Raw genomic sequence first — 16,584 nt, forward strand, 5'->3', positions numbered from 1 at the left:
TGGGCTTTCCTTTCTCCGAGGACGGGAACGGGCCAAGGCCTTGAACTGCTCGGAGAGCGAAGCAGCCGCAGAGGCGAGAGTGGGGTGGGGTGGGGTGGAAAGCCTTGTTGGAAACTGAAGGCTGAAGTCCCAGTTGCGCGCTTTCTGGAGCCCGGAGGATCGCTTTTCCACTCGGGATCAGAACGCAAGGGATTCGAGTGCCGGTGTTCGAATCTGCTTTGCAGTCATCCCCAGCGGTGCAGGGAGGGGACGTGCAGGCGGGGGATGATGGCAGCGGTAGTCCGTCCACTTCTGGAATCCGCCACAGTTGAGGGAGGCTGTGATAGCTTCTCTCCTCTCCTCCCCTGCCACCCACCCTACCGTCTGCCTAGGCATCTCTAATGCAAACACATGGTATTGGGTGGAGTCACTTTGTATCCCTGTAACAGGGTCTGGTTGGTGGCCCTTTCCAGCTAAATTTCGTTGGCATGTTCTGTTCAGGAAATCCAGGCAGTTTCTGAATGTGGGGATACGTTAGTTCCACTTTGTTGAATATAACTTGACTCACTGGCCCCAGTTGTCTGAAACTCTTATGTTGATTTTGTGCATTAATATTTATATTATACTTTAGAGAGAGTTCAAAGCATTCAACACATCCCTTTTTCTCTCCCCCCCCCTTTCTCTTTGTGTTTGTGGCTCACCGTAATTCAGATTTTGTTTTATTGATTTGGAAGACTGAAAGATTGCCTTTCAGGAGAAGGGCCTTGATTGTAACCCGTAGTTAAGAACGCAGCCTATTGTAGCAGAATTCAAGTTAAGTACACAATGATTCGTATTAAATACAGAATGGCTCGAGTTAATTACACAATACTTTTTATACTGTATTATGCTGTTCTGGCTTACATACAAGACTTAAGGACAGACCTTGGGAACGGAACTCGTTCTTAAACTGGGGACTCCCTGTACTAACGGGGACACAATGCTTAATCATTTTCTTGCCCTTTTTGGGCCATGGTAGCTGATGGTAGGAAGACAGCATAATAATCATCAAAGGATTTACTTGCTTTGGACTTCCTTCACTTCACCTGGAGATGGTGTCTGGTTCTTCTTACACCAACACACTATAAGAAGATGCAGTTTTCTGTGCTATTCACCTTGCTCCTTGTCTGGTCTCTTTGCCCCACTCTCCTATTCTGTCTGGTCTAAAAAGCTGAATTTCAATTTTTCAATCTCCCAGACACATGGGACTATAGCACCCATTGCTGGGGCAGAGATGAGAGTCCAGTATGTAGTCCAGTATGTCTAGAGGTTGCCAAGTAGATAAAAGCTTTGATCAGAGGCACAATCTGTGTCATTTTTCCTGTGTTTGGGGGCTTTTAGAGGAGCATGTGCCTTTTCTGGATGAAAAGTTGTAGCTAGTCATAGTCTTGGTTTTTCTAAGAGATCTCCTGGTCATTTCCAGCTTCCCTCAATTAGTAACTTTTAAAGATCCTTCTGTTTTTAAAAAGTCTTCTGTATACACACACAATACATGCTTTGAAAGACTGTCTTCTTGGTAAGGAGAAAATATTCCTACTGTGCTGGGTTGGCAGAGGTTCTCCGTTCATCTTCAGCCATTGCCCTTTATGGCTTGTATTGAGGCAGTTCCATGATATACAAGATGGATCAGACTAGCACGTTGCTGCTGTTGCAGGCTTGAGAAGAGTGTATGAGCGTTAGTCTTGCCTGATACTTGATTTTATAACTTGGTGGTAAAGAAAAAGTCAACATATTTCAGGCTGTGGTAAGTGCTAGGTGTGCACCTGGTAGAGAGAAATGTGGTGCTTTATTGCTAGAGTTGTTATGGATTCTCGAACAAGATCTATTTATGTCGGTCAGGTGGTCAAGAAGGATCTTCAGAAATGTGGAGGACCTGTTCCTGGGGACAAGAGGGCATGAGGGCCCATGATTGAGCAATATGCCTAGAGGCATTCAGTGGATGCTCTGGGCTCATCTTGTGTACCTAGTGTACCATGCAATTAAAAGCTAACGCATGGGGGGGGATGGGGGACAGTGAGAACCAACCCGTTCATTCTGTGGCAAAGATGAAAGCTTGTTCCCTGCTATTAATGAAGTGTAATAGCCTGATTTACTCTCAGAACATCTACATTTAAGAGGATTTTTGATAACTGGGCTAAGAAACATGTCAACAAAGCTTTAACGCTTGCTTGTTGGAACGGATTTGGTCCTAGATGAAGTTTATGAATGCAATCTCTGTGGCTTATATAAGGCAGATGTTACTGATGGCTCATACCAATAATTCCTTTCTGAGAACAGGGAAGATCATAATAAATATATTAATGGGAGTGGCCTCTTGTTATCTTGCTTGTATTCCCTAACACTTTTTCCTCTCTTTCTTGCATCTTTATCATTAACAGATAAGCAGTGCATCTAATATCTGAAATGCCTCCCCCAGCCCCACGTGATTCACTGAGATGTTTAATTAAAACCTGCTTGCATAATGTGATGATTCCTTTTTTTGCATGTGGTGGTGATATTTAGCCATGAGATGCTCAAGAGCAGGGATCAAAGTAGCAGGTGAAAATCTTGGGGGCTTCCCCAGCTTGTTTCACATTTTCAGCTACCCGTTTCCATCCTAAATTCCAGATGCACATCTTGCCAATATGTTTTGTTCTCATCTCAGGTAGAATGGTATGGGGGTGTTAGCGGGTTTTGGAGAACTGATTGTGGTTTAACCAAGGATCCTAAAAGGAATCAAGCTGGATCAGCTCCTAATCCAGTCCTCAGTCCTAGGATTCTCTTCCCAACCTGTACGCCTTCCCCACTGTTCTTCCTCAACAACTGGAATTCGGAGACCTTTCATCTCCTGTTTTCATAAAGCTGTCCTGGTCAGTTAATAGCCTATGAGTGCTCTCTAGCTAGGCTTTTAATTCTGTAGTTGCCTTACTTATGGTCAAAAATGTTTACATCTCCCAGTCTTAACCTTCCTTTGTTTTCTCACTTTTTCTGCTATCTGTTTTTTCCTTTCCACCTTAAAATGGGAAAATAAACCCAGAATAGCTGTGTAATATCTTTTCGTTGGCAGTGCTAAAAGACCTCTGTCTGAAAACACTTGTTTCTTCTATGAATATTTCTTCTTTCAGTTTCTGCAGTATTCTAAGCTAGAGGTGTACAACCTTTTTGTGGCCCTTTTGACCACGATTGCTGAAAACTAGTGGCATGGTTTCCTTCTATTTTGAAGTGGGAAACAGATGAAAAGTGTAGTCTTCACTCTAAAAAAGCCATGTTACAATAAAAAAGGTCAGCCCCGAAAAGAAAGCTTCCCCAAAATCCCAGCCTTGGGATACAACCCCAGCCACCTTGGGTACCTAATGCCCCCTCCCACTATTAGAATGTGTGTATTCTTGTTCTACGTTCTCTGTGTGGAAATTGCTCTAGAGATTACATGCTGTCTTTCCAATACCCAGTGCTTCCAGTTGTTGGGGGGCAGGGAACCAAACACAAGAGAAGCTGAAACCTACTTGATTTTTTTTTTCTACTGTAAGTTGGGAGATTTATTTTGGATTTCTGTCTTCAGTCTGTTTGGATATTTTAGGTACAGGTAATAATGACTTCTGTACAGCTCCAATTTGTTTACAGTTTATAGAGCAAATCTGCATCGGGCTACCCTCTCAAAGGTGAGCCACACTGAGTTCAGTGGGGTTTACTTCCAGCCAGGACTGCAGTCTTATGCTATAGAGTTGTCTTACTGAACTAAAAGGGACTTCTGAATCGGAATGCATAGGCTGGTGCTTCTGGCTTTGTAGTATGCTAGGGAAGGGAGACTACAACCAGATTCTGCTTCTCTTGCTTCTTCAGCAGAAAGGTTGGAAAAGGCTCACGTGATTTTTTTCCCCTTGATGTGTATTAGTTCTGGAGGAGCCTTCTCCTCCTCTTCATGCCTATTAAGATTGAAGGAAAGTCAAAAAGTCTTGCTCTTCTTTGGCTCTTGCTTCATCCCAGTCTTTCCCATGTGTATGTTGGTTGCAACTGCTTCATTGAAATTGCTCCCTCATCTCCAGGAGTCCCAGAGTGGGCCCAAGCAAAAGCTTCCTGTGCTTGCAGCCTGGTGGGGTAAACAAAGCAAAGGAAATGGGGCTGCTATATATCTGATCCAGGAATGGGGAACTCATGGATCTTCTGAAGTTGTTGGACTCTGTCATAGGCCATTAAAGGTATAGGAACTCTTTCCCTTGTATCTCTTCCTTGGATCAGAAAATAATCTTCCAGCAGACTAACATCTACAGCCCACCACTGTGTTCAAATTGAAAGTAACCTTCATCTAACCACCAGCTAGACCATCAAGCAGAATTGTCCTTCAGAGCTGAAGTTCAAAACTGAAATAGCTGAGACTTCAAAAATTGAATTCCAAAAAAAGAACAAGAAAAAAAATGCTGACCATTGAATAGCATGTCATTTTCACTCCAGGTTTCTTGTTTATAATTTATAAGCCAGAATAGGGTTCCTAAGTAATGAATGTTGCATGGAGAGTTTCACCCAGGAACTTTAGGAAAGAGCTGCTGTTTGGTGATCGAGCACCTGCTTTGAATGCTAAAGGTAATTCATTCAGACCTTGGCATCTCTACCTCGGGCAGCAAAAGTCAGTCTGACAGCCTGAAGAACTGCAGAAGAGTGTGTGGAAGAGCTGGTGCTAGGCCACACAAACTGATGATCTGACTCAATGTGGGACTACTTTTTTCTAGCCAAGCTGAGGGTATGATGACCTCTTTATTCAAGAATCTGCCTGATGAATATATCAGATTAATTGCCAGCTCAGCAGCTTTTTAAAAAAATTGTCATTGATATGATGCATTCCATGTCATATTTTTCTGCTGTATCCTTATTTTATGGGTTAGGTCAGTCTTTTTCTAAACAAAAGCTACTTCTAAAAGTTTTCAGGTTGCACACAGCCATGATCTAAAATAACTTACAATAAACACAGGGATGCGAGAGATTCTTCCTCTCTATTTAAACCCCGGCTGGTTCTACTTCTGTGGCTATCAAACTTGGGAGGTACAATTTACAAATAAGCTTTGCGTACAAGAAAGAAGCTGCTGAGCTGGCATATCTTGCAGATTCCAGAACTGCATTTCCAGAAACGCAGCTCTTGGTTTAGGGTAGCCAGATGCAAAAGAGGCATGGCTCCCATTAATAGGGAATTTCAGCATGCATGGCCATGCAGACTGTTTGGTTGAAACAGTCTATAAAATTATTAAAGATGTGGTGTTCTGTAGCTGGGCAACAAGTGAGTGGGGAAAGCTGGTTGTAATGATGCACACACATACATACATACCATGTCTGGTTCCGTGTTAGCTGTGCTGTCTTCAGAGCCTCTCTCCCCCGGCTACTACAGAAATTCCTCATCCGACCACTGATGCATGATATGGAAGCAGCCGTGTTCATCTGGGGAGCTCTTGGGAAACTTCTCTACAGAGACGCCCAAAACATAAAGAGTGGCATCTTAGAGGCTTCATTGTTGTGGATGTTGCTGTATCAGTGATCTTGAGGCTGGGGAATTCCATTGTCATGGCAATTCTGTGAGGAAAATGCGTCAGAAGCACTCGCTCAGTGTTGTGTCTGCTATCTGTGGTTCCCTTCTTGGGCTTAGGTTACCAGAAGCTTTGATCCACTTTGGGGATCAGGGATCAGATGAAGTCCCTGGGGTCTGTTACTGACAAAGATGTCACCAGCTTCATTTGCTAAACTCCTTGAGAGAGACACTGAGAATGAATGACAGAGCAGAAAGCTTGATTCCACATTCCTCCTGCTTAGCATTTTATTTAGTGCTGATACCAGTAGCAGAAATGTGTAGGCTGTTTTCCATGACTTGGAATTGGGGGGGGGGGGCGGAATCTGGCATGCAACTTCACTTCTCAACAACCTCCGCTTTCATCATGAGTACGTGTGTGTGTGTGTGTGTGTGTGTGTGTAATAATCAAACAGCACTTACCAAAATCTCCAATGAAAGGAGTTGGTCAGAGGGCTCCCAGTATTTAAAAGTTGGTGATTTTGTTTTGTTTCAGTTTGTGGGTGTGGGTGTGGAGGAGGAGTGATTAAGTCCTTTGCACTGATTTTATTTGTAAAATGTAAAGATCCCAGGCCTGCGGTTAATGTATCAGTGGAGTTCCTGTCCTTTCCCTTCCCTTCCCTTCCCTCCCCTCCCCTCCCCCCTTCCCTTCCCTTCTTTATTGCTATTTTTGTCCAGGGTGTTATGCTGTATGGTTATGTTTTTAATTCTTTAAAATAGTATATTGTACATTGTAAGCTGCCCAGAGTCCTTTGGAGTGAGGAGGTTAGAACATACATACATACATACATACATACAACAACAAGCTCAAGTCAAGCTTGACTCCGGGTGATGTTATGGACATGCTTGTTTAGTTTTCTTGGCAACAGTACAGAAATGGTTTGCCACTGTCTTTTTCCAAGATGAGTTTTTTTCTTTTTCTTTTTTTACTTCCCAGTCTAGCCTACAGTCCTGCTGGTCTCTCATCCAAGTATTAACCAGGCCTGATCCTGTTTAACTTCTGAGCTCAACCAAGTATTGCCACTGCAGATCTGATTTCACTGAGGGCAGGGAATCCTGTGCTGTTTTCCTGCAGGTAGCTGCATGGTTTGAATGGAGGTATTTATCTGTAAGCAGAAGTAACCCATTGACAGGAGAGCAACGTCTAAGCACAGCTTCCATTTTCCTGGACTGATGACAGATTTGGGGGGATCCTATTACTGAATGCTCTAACTCAGTGTTGTCCAAACTTGGCCACTTTAAGATGAGTGGACTTCAACTCCCAGAATTCCCCAGCCAGCATGGCTGGCTGGGGAATTCTGGGAGTTGAAGTCCACTCATCTTAAAGTGGCCAAGTTTGGACAACACTGCTCTAACTGAATCAGAGGGCCTTGATGTTTTTTTTAAGGCCATCCTGCCATCCCATGGCAGTGATTTCTGACTTCAGCACATTTTCCACTTCAGTTGCTCTTTTTGTATGAACTCTGTGGGAAAAGAGTAACTGTCCCCTAATTATCATATCTAATGTTTGCAAATGGCTCCAAATGCTTGAAAGCGTTTCAAATGCCTTATCTCAGGGGTTTTCGAACTTGTTCAGGCTGTGGAACCTGTTGGTTTAAAAAAAAAAAAAAGAAGAATTTTCCGGAACCCCTGATCAAGAAGCAAAGTGGTTAATAATAGAAAATTGGATGTGCTCAAGTGACCTTTTCTTTTTTCTTTTTTTCCCGTTGTCTTTCATAGAACTCATAGGGTTCCACAGAACACAGCTTGAAAAACTCTGCCTTGCCTTATTGAGAAGCAAGTCAGCATTATTATTGTACAGACTGCAAGAAGGAGAACTAAGGCTGAGGGGGAGTGCTGAAGTGAGATTTGGTCAAGGGTCCTCTTCGATCATGGAACGGTCATTAAGTTAGCCTTTCTCAACTTTTTTACCCTGGAGAACCCTTGAGGCAATTTTCAGGTCACAGGGAACCCCTGCATAAAACTCACAAAAATAAGAAAATGTCACAATCCAATTCACTTCTAACATACTCAGTCCACTTATACATCTACAACCACAGTGAAGTGACAGACGTGACATGTAAAAATTCCCACTCATTGCGTGATGTACAGAGTTAGAACCACAATACTTATTTTTTAGTCTCTCTCTCACGGAACCATAGGGTTCCAAGGAAGCCAGTTGAGAAAGGCTGCATTACTTGATATTGTCTCTGATTTTTTTTTCACTTCTCTATGCAAAATTCAGTGGAAAAGACAATGATGCAACTCCCCCCCAATAACACTGTTCACTGATTTTTTTTTTAGGGAAAAACGTGATTATTCCTTATTTGGTTCCCACAAGCTAACTCTGATATACCTGCAAAAGAAATTGGGTTCAGAGCTACAGTTAATGGTACTGAATAACCAATGTGCTAAACCACATTTTGCAAATCACAAACGTTGCCTTCACCCAGCCAAACAAATCACATTATGGATTAGGGTGATGTGTTTACCCAGCCGCAATCATAGCCCACATGGTAATGTATCGAAATAATTTGTGGCACATTCTGTACAGATAGGAATGAGGGTGCAAAAGAAATTTCTCTCTACCCTTCCCTAAAAGATTACCTGAAGCTGCAATTTACTCACCATGGATGAACAGTTGCTGAGACTTTGGCATTACATCTAAATTTGCAGCTAAATACTTCTACTTACATTTCTAATCATACAAGGCAGCTATGATGGCAATTGTGAAGTGATGTTTAGATTATTGCTCCAGAACTGGGGAGGTCTGGGTTCAAATCTCAACTCGCTCATGTTCACTAGTGATTGGAAGTTCGTTGTCAGTTTAAAATGGAAACCAGGAGGATGGGGAATACAAGGAAAAGTCAAGTATGCTGCCTCCTCTCCCTAGAAATAAGATGAATAATTAATATAATCATAAAAGTAATGGAGTCTTTATCCAAGCCATTTCAGGATTTGGGTTTCGCTATACATACTTATGCAAAAGCTAACTTACAGACAAGTGTCTTCATTCCAACATATTGACAGAGGACAGTCCTGAGTAAGGCAGAAGCAAGAAAATTGTGGTTCTCCACATATAGCTGAATAACACTCCCAAGCATTCCATGTTGGCTGAGTTTGCCGGGAGTTATTGTTCAGCAACGATAGGGATAAAGTTGAAGCCAGATTCTCAAACCATCCAGTCAGCAGTGAGCCTCGATCGGAAAACAGGAAAGTTGTTTCCAGTTGTTCGAAAACCTTTTAAACAATTAGCCACCATCCTTCAATTTTTTCCTTCACTTCTTGGATTTATCCTTCCTTTTCCTTGCTTTCTCAACCTAGTGCCCCCAAAAGGTTGTAGTGCATTGAAAAAAAACTCTTGACAACCTCACTCCCATGACATCTAGGTTCAAATTCCAGTGATATGAATCAAGGGACGCATTTTTTAAAAAGCCCTCAAGCACCCATTAATACATTGTGCCCTGCAGATGGGTTTTTGTGTGTGTATGATTTGCATACGTATTAGGTCTCCTTTGCTTCCTCCTTTTCCCACGCCCACCCACCGCAACTTTGGATGGCAAAGATTGGCTGAGCAAGTGGCTGCTTTTAATCCTTGACCCGTGAAAGGGTTAACTGGCTGCTGCTCCGCTCCCATCTCTTCAAGGTGTGCTTGAGAATTTTCCAAGGATCATTAATAGCTGGGCATCTGGGTTCCTGTAGCTATTTATAGCATTGACAATAAATCAGCTAGCCACCTGAGCCTGCCAGCTGACTCTCGCTAGGCCTGCTTTTGAATGTTCTTTGGAGGCATTGCAGTGCCTAGCAAATGAACTCTTGCTCCAAACCAAAGAGCTCCAAGATCAGCGCAAATGAATGTCCTTAACTGAGGAAATGGGTTTGGGAAGACAGCTGGAAAACCTGGTTTCCCAGAAATTTAGGGGTGTAGGATTTCAGTTGAAATGTTTTATTTCTTACGCAGCTTATCCACCCAGTAATTGAAGTTCCCTGGCCAGATGACAATAAAATGCATTAATAAAGGGATTCTCAAAGACTGCAGTACCACGATCCCCTACAACGACTGGCTGATTGTTTTAGCAAATTTATATAGCCGCCCATCTCAGAGAAAGTGACTCTGGGCTGCTTACAAGCAGAATAACAATTAGGAACCATATCGCAATATAAAAAACCTCAGACGTAAATAACAAACCCCAGGATAGTGGGAGAACAACCATCATTTAGCCTCATACAACCACTTTGAGGTTTGCCATGGGATCCCCGGGGTTGATGGAAGAGCCACGTTTTCAAGGCTTTCCAGAAGGCTAACAGAGATGGGGCTAACACCACCTCTGGGCGAATGATGTTCCAGAGAGCGGGGGCTACAGCAGAAAAGGTGCATCTCCTGGGTCCCGCCAGATGGAGCTCCTTAGCAGACGGGACCCAGAGCATACCTCTTCTGCTGGACCTGATGGGATGAATAGATATAACGGGAGGAGACGGTCCCTCAGATAACCTGGCCCCATGCCATGTAGGGCTTTAAAGGTCAAAACCAACACCTTGAATTGCCCCCAGAAACAAACTGGCAACCAGTGCAGCTTGCAGAGCAGAAGTATAACGTGCCATCCTAGAGGCTCACATAACTGTCCGCGCAGCCACGTTCTGCACCAGCTGAAGCTTTCAGATGCTCTTCAAGGGCAGCCCCATGTAGAATGCATTACAGTAATCCATTCTGGAGGTGACCAGGGCATGAGAGTCAGTGGGTAGAGCCGCATGGTCCAGAAGGGACACAACTGGTGCACAACCTGAAGCTGTGCAAAGGCCCTCCTAGCCACGACTGCCACCTGCTCCTTGAGCAGGAGTTGAGAGTCTAGAAGGGCCCCCAGGTTGTGCACCAGGTCTGTCTGAGGTAGTATAACCCCATCCAGTACCAAAGATGGTAAATTCCCAGATCCAGAAGGCCCCAAAACCCAGAGCCGCTCAGTCTTGCCAGGGTTCAGCTGACACCTGTTGTTCCCCATCCAGACACCCCCTCCCCGCCTCCAGGCATCAGGACAAGACATAAGCGGCATTACCTAATTTGCCAGGGGCAGAGATATATAACTGGGTATCATCAGCGTATCTGTGGAAACCTCCCCCCTCCCCCATGCATAAAACTATTTTATTGGCATTGGGGATTATTGGGACTATGATTGTACAAGGACCAAATCCTTGCTTTAGGCCTTTCATCCACATTGGTCATCTTTTAGTTTGGAAAAAAAGCTAGAAATTTAAGATTAAAATGCTAAAGGTTACTAATAGCCACATTTGTGCAGTTAGTCCACAAACTCTGAATATAGCCACTACATGCCATAACAAAATCACCAGCCAGTGGGAAACCATCTGGCAATCACAGACTTGCTGTGATTGATGGATGATTTTGAGAGCCGGCTAAGCCCACAGGTTTAACCAACTCTTAGAACTCATTCCAGGTTTGTTCCCCACTTTGCCTGTGTGCCCTGACCAGTTTAGAAAGAGAAAAAGTTTGCAATTCCTTCAAGTTGTTTGTGATTCCTTCCTCCCGCCCCTGGAGGTTTCAAATGGATACCTTTTAAACCTGTGCATTAATAGCACATGAGGAATATTATGGAAGGACTATTGGACATCCTTTGTTTCAGAGACTAGACTATCTAAACCAATTTTTAAACAATATCATTTAAACAATTGAAGTTGTCCATTTAATACTTAGACTGAATAAAAGCCACACAGGCCACGGGTGGTTGGAGTTTTCTTCACAATTGTGTGCTGTATTGTATTTCTACTTGAATTATACTCATGATATTAAAAAAACACAAATAAGAACTTATCTTCACAGAATGACCTCCATAATGTCATTGTGAACATCCTGGAGGTGAAGGTTGAGGAGCACTTCCTGTGTTGAAAGATTGGACAGAAAAGCATAACATTTCTTAAAATGTGGGTCAAAATTGTCTTATGTTTTCAGTTTGACGATCATAAAAGCTTTCATGGGGGGAGAAAAAAAGAAAAATGTTCTATAGGCCAAACCATTTGCAGGGAACTGCTGGTTACCCACGTCATATGCTTCCATGGTTCTGCTTTCGTCTGTAACTTCAGAACTCGAGCGGGGCGGGAAGGTGTAGCCTTTGAGAGAGCAGTTGGATTTTAAAACTCAACCAGTGCCTGATTGGTTTGGTTTTGGCTTGCAGTGGTATGTAAATCTGGTCACTGCTGTTCATTTTAGCTGCTTATGCAAACCCAGCTAACTGAGAGTTAGTCAATGCATCTTGATTAAATGGGGTAGAGCTCACAAGTACCAGCCTGCTCAAAATCCCTTCGGAGTGGCTGAGACAAGATGTTGGCTTGCTCCAGGGTACCCTAGAAACTCCAGGGAAGTTTCTTAAAAGAGGGTATATCGTTCACACTGTGCTGAGATGCCTCTGAAGCTTGTAGAGTTCCTCACTGAGAAGGTGGTGTGGACACAGGACAGTGCTTGGCATATTCAAGCTAGTATTCAGAATATCTATGATATAGCAAGAGCTGTATTAGGTAACAGACTATGGCTGTCCATAAGCAATTGACCGACATTTAGAACCACCTTATATCAAACACGAATGTCACTCCATGTAGCCTAGTAGTGTTTGAAGATAGTTCTACAAGGTTTCCAACTGAGGTATTCCAGCAACCCACATGCTCTGCCAACTCAGTTATGTCCTCTTGATGTGTTTCCTCTGTACTTTAAGCTAAGGTTCATTTATGTTCTATTCTGAAATAGAAGTAACTTTCCCTAGTCAAGAATGTGCAGGTGCTTCAATATAGGTAGTGCTTGTTTAGTGACCATGATGGGGACTGGCAACTCGGTAGTTAAGCGAAGCAGTCGCTAAGTGAAACCATGACTGTGCTCATGATCCTACTTCAGCTTTACAGACTTACAAAGATCATAAATGTGAGGATTGGTCGCAAAGTTACTTTTTCATCACTGTTGTAACTACAAATGGTCACTAAATGAGGCAGTCTTTAAATGAGGGCTATCTCTAATTGGCAACCAAACCACTAAGTTTTCCCCAGGCTTTGTAAGGTCCAGAAATGCTCGACATCAGTTTACGATGTGACTCAAAGAGGCCTAAAGCAGTCAAAGAGCAGGCAATAAAAATATTATTAACTGGAAATTTAATCTGTGATTCTCTGGAAGTCCCAGTTAACATGGGCCTTACTACAGTGTAGGATTGCAGTGTTAATAACTTAAAGCAGATTACTGTATAGCAATATTTGCAATTAGTGATATGAATTTTTACAAGGCCAGCTGTAATGAAAGCAAAAGTCATATTGATCTTATTCACAGGGCTTGGGGATTTCAGTAAAATGGATGATCAGAGGAAGAGCGCATAAGGGTTGATAATGGGATAATTTAGATGGGAGCAGTACAGTAAACTAAAGACCAGGGCATGTCCTTTTGAGATTGGCCATTGTTGTTATATTTTTATCCTGCCTTTTTAAATATATATATATTTAGTCAACTCAAGGCAGCTAACATACTTAATGCTCCCACCTCCTATTTTCCCCAGAACAACAACCCTGTGAGGTGGGTTAGACTCACAAAGAGTGACTGGCCCAAAGTCACCCAGCCAGCTTTCATGCCTGAGGGAGACCTAAAACTCAAAGTCTCCTGCTTTTTAGGCCAGCACCTTCACTACTACACAAAACTGGCTCTCTCCTTCCACTCAGGTGAACACTTTAAAAAAGGGGGGGGGGCTTCCAATCCATGAAAGGCAGAGTTCCTTTGTGAAGCTTTACAGCTGCTATTAATATCATCACGCTGTGCAAGATGAATAGGGTGAACTATCAGGGTCCTGAAGGAGATTGGTTGTCTTGGAATCCAGGGCCAGACATTTATCTGCATTTTTTAATCCTTGGATACCACAGAGTACCCCTTATACATAGTACGTGGAAACTCCAGGAGGATAATTTGAAGTGATACATGCGCTGATTCACGATACTTTTCATGCCAGTCTGCACGGAAGATTGGCTACAGTTTGGATTAGCTTGTGAAACTGTATTTCAGCTTGTAGTCATGGTTGCAGGTTCTGTTCCTCTGAATTCCTGTTCCTGGCTTAGACAAGAGTCAGGACATGTCACACAGGCGAGGGGTTTGAAATTAGGGCCCTGTGGTTCCAAAAAAGGGCATTTTTCTAGATTGCCTTTTAGGACTTGAACGGTCACACTTTTGTGTGTTCAAACTTATCGATGCACCAAACTGATTCCAAAGTTTTCTCCCTGCAGTGGCCTTCTCGCGTCTCTGAGGTGCTCTTGCGCATGGTTTCCTCCCCACATCCTGTTACAGCATTCCTCTTTTACTCTCCAAGCATGCCGGTCCCGGATATGTGTGATTTCGTGGACGGTGTCTATTCTTAGCCCACTCTTGAGTTGAGCAAGTCACGTTGCCCAACAGCAGTCATGAGGGTGGGGAGGGGAAGCAAGATAACAATACTAGCTGTAAACACAGTGAAGGGAGAGATTAATATGCTTAATTCCAACCCAGATGTTTTAAATTCATGGTGATGGAGCTCATTCAGCTGGAGAGTCATAAATTATGAGAATGTTGTTGAATCTTCTGGGCCCTCTTGGAGAGAGGAATTTTGTAGTGTTCTTTCTCTCTCGTTCTCTTCAAGGGCTGGACAGAGCCTCTGTTCAGGACTTGGGCGAAACAGAAACAGGGGTTCAGCTGTCTAGATAGTTATTTTTGAAATGCATAATTCTGCCTTTCTTACAAGAAGGCTGCTTACAACTTCCCCCCCCTTACTTTTATTTATCCTCATGGCAGCCCCGAAAGGCAAGTTAGGCTGAGAACTAGTAACTAAATTGAGACCTTGATGATTGAGTAGGGATTTGAATTTGGGTCCCCATTTCAACTCTAACCATTGCCCTGGCTCCTGGACTATATTATTACTCTCAGCCAGGATCATTTTCATTTCCTTTCTGCAGTGTTGCACTAGAAAGAAAAGGCTGTGGCCTCTTCCCACTGCCCTGTCATCCCCCCGTTGAGGCTGTTTTTAAAGTAATCGATCTCCCTCTTGTTGCTCTTACGAATTACCCCAATTTTCAGATTCTGTGTACTAAGAGAAAGTAACTTAATAATGAAAAGTTATGGTGGACGCCAACAGTAGAAGGGAACAAATTGCTCTGATGCGCTTGCGCAGATCAGAGCTCTGGTCTTACCTCCTTGCAGTCATGGGATGACATTAAGCCTCTCTGTTGTGCTTGCTACTCTTATTCACTGGATGTCCATCCCATCTTTCTTCTAGAGCAGTGTTTCTCAACCTCAGCCACTTTAAGATGTGTGGACTTCAACTCCCAAAATTCAATATATAAGCTGCCCAGAGCTCTCCCAATAGTAAGCATAGCTTCAGAAAATCTACCCTAGATATGAAAAGGTAGAATCTTTTCTTTGCTGCATTTCAACTTGACTTCAACGTCAACAACCAAGTGATCATGCCTTCCCTGGCATTTGCCATCTTCTGAAGTATAAGAGAAAGCCAGTTTAACAAGAGCTGATGGGATCTTCTCTGCTGGGATCTTCTTACTTCTTTTGTGGCCATTAGAAAGGAAAGGAGTCTGTCATCCCTGCAGAACTGAACATGAAGATTCCCTTTCCTTGCCAAAATGTTGCAGAGAAAAACCCACGCAGCTCCAGGCAAGACCATTTAGTCTTCTGATCTCTTTCTTTCTGGCCTTTCCAACAGCACTAATTAAGAAAACACACAGAGCCATTGTGGTGTTGCGGTTGGCACAGTGGGTGGGAAACTTAAAGTATACAGCCACGTTACCTTGGGTATCTGCAAACCATGGATGGATTTGGATGGATTTGGATGGCATCAGTGATAGGCAGGACTATTGCCCGAATAGGTGGGACCATAGCTAACGATGAGCCACACACCTTAACAAACAGTATCATTTGTACCAACATTTCTTCTACACTGACTGTCCTTCTGAGGGTGAGGGAGGCTGATTATCCAATGCATCTAGAAGGCATCAGGTTCGTGAAGATTGGCCTAACTTTTTCTTCAAAGCCGGGATGAGTTTTTATAGATAGACAGACAGCACAAGTCTACTTACATTTAAAATGAAAATTGCTGATGGGCGACTTTTTTGTTCCTCATGTTCCAAGGGGACAAATGGATGCTTGTGCCTATCAGCTTCTCATGATTCTCTGTAGGAAGAAAGTGCCTATTGTCTCATCAGTGACTTCGAAAGAGAATATGAAAAAAAGCAGAGCAGTGCTTGTGCTAGGGTTAGGGGTCAAACCCCAGGTCTACAGTGATAACGTATGAGACAGGTTATAGTTCTTTGTACAAAATGGGAACTACAGGGGTGTGGAGGGATGTTAAAGTTGGAGCCAGGAGGCACGAATTCTGATCCTCTTCAGAGGAAAAATTCCCAAGGTAGCCCTTCAAGCTTTTCTAAGCTTTGGTTGATGATCTTCTGATTAGTCTCAAATACTATCACTCTTTCACGTTCTGAAAGGGTATGGAGCATACTGGATTGTGCATGATTTTCACACTCTGAAAGAGTGTGAAAATCATGCACAATCCAGTATGCAGTGATGTGGTTGAGCAGTTTTAGACACATGCCTTAATGGTCATATGGTGGGGAAGGAGATGGGGACATGTATAACTACTGTAGCAGATTTGCTGTCTTTTGGAAACCCCCACCTCACAGTACAAGGTGGGCCTTGGATATTTATCCCAGTGTTGCCCCTGAAGCTTCTGCCCTGAAAGCGTCGTTGACAACATAGATTTTATAACAGCCATTCTGGATTTTCAGCTTGTTGGTTTTGATCCATGGTCTTGTGGAGGAGACTGTGGTCCTCTGTAAAGGACCTCTGAACAGTTAAGAATTGTTAAGCAGTGGCTGTCCCATGAGATGGTACAAGCATTGGTGTACAAGGAACAGGAGTTGTCAATTCAGCCCTGCAAACTGCCTTTCTGAGTAGAAAGTTGCATCTGTCTCTGCCCGTTGGGTTTTTGGGTGATGAAGAGATAAGGATGCTAGAATGCATTTCCTTTGCAAGAGATGAGCCATAACAGATG

At 43.3% G+C, this 16,584-nt stretch overlaps 1 protein-coding gene across 3 annotated transcripts in view; it reads left to right on the plus strand.

The window, feature by feature from the left end:
* Positions 1–16,584, plus strand: part of HDAC7 (histone deacetylase 7) — a 201,146-nt gene that overhangs the window by 78,839 nt on the left and 105,723 nt on the right. The gene's annotated exons all lie outside the window — the stretch shown is intronic.

Source organism: Python bivittatus, unplaced genomic scaffold (assembly GCF_059951505.1).
Source record: "Python bivittatus isolate LINGU-HERP-01145 unplaced genomic scaffold, Pbiv_v1 ctg000220_np1212, whole genome shotgun sequence".
Lineage (NCBI taxonomy): Eukaryota > Metazoa > Chordata > Lepidosauria > Squamata > Pythonidae > Python > Python bivittatus.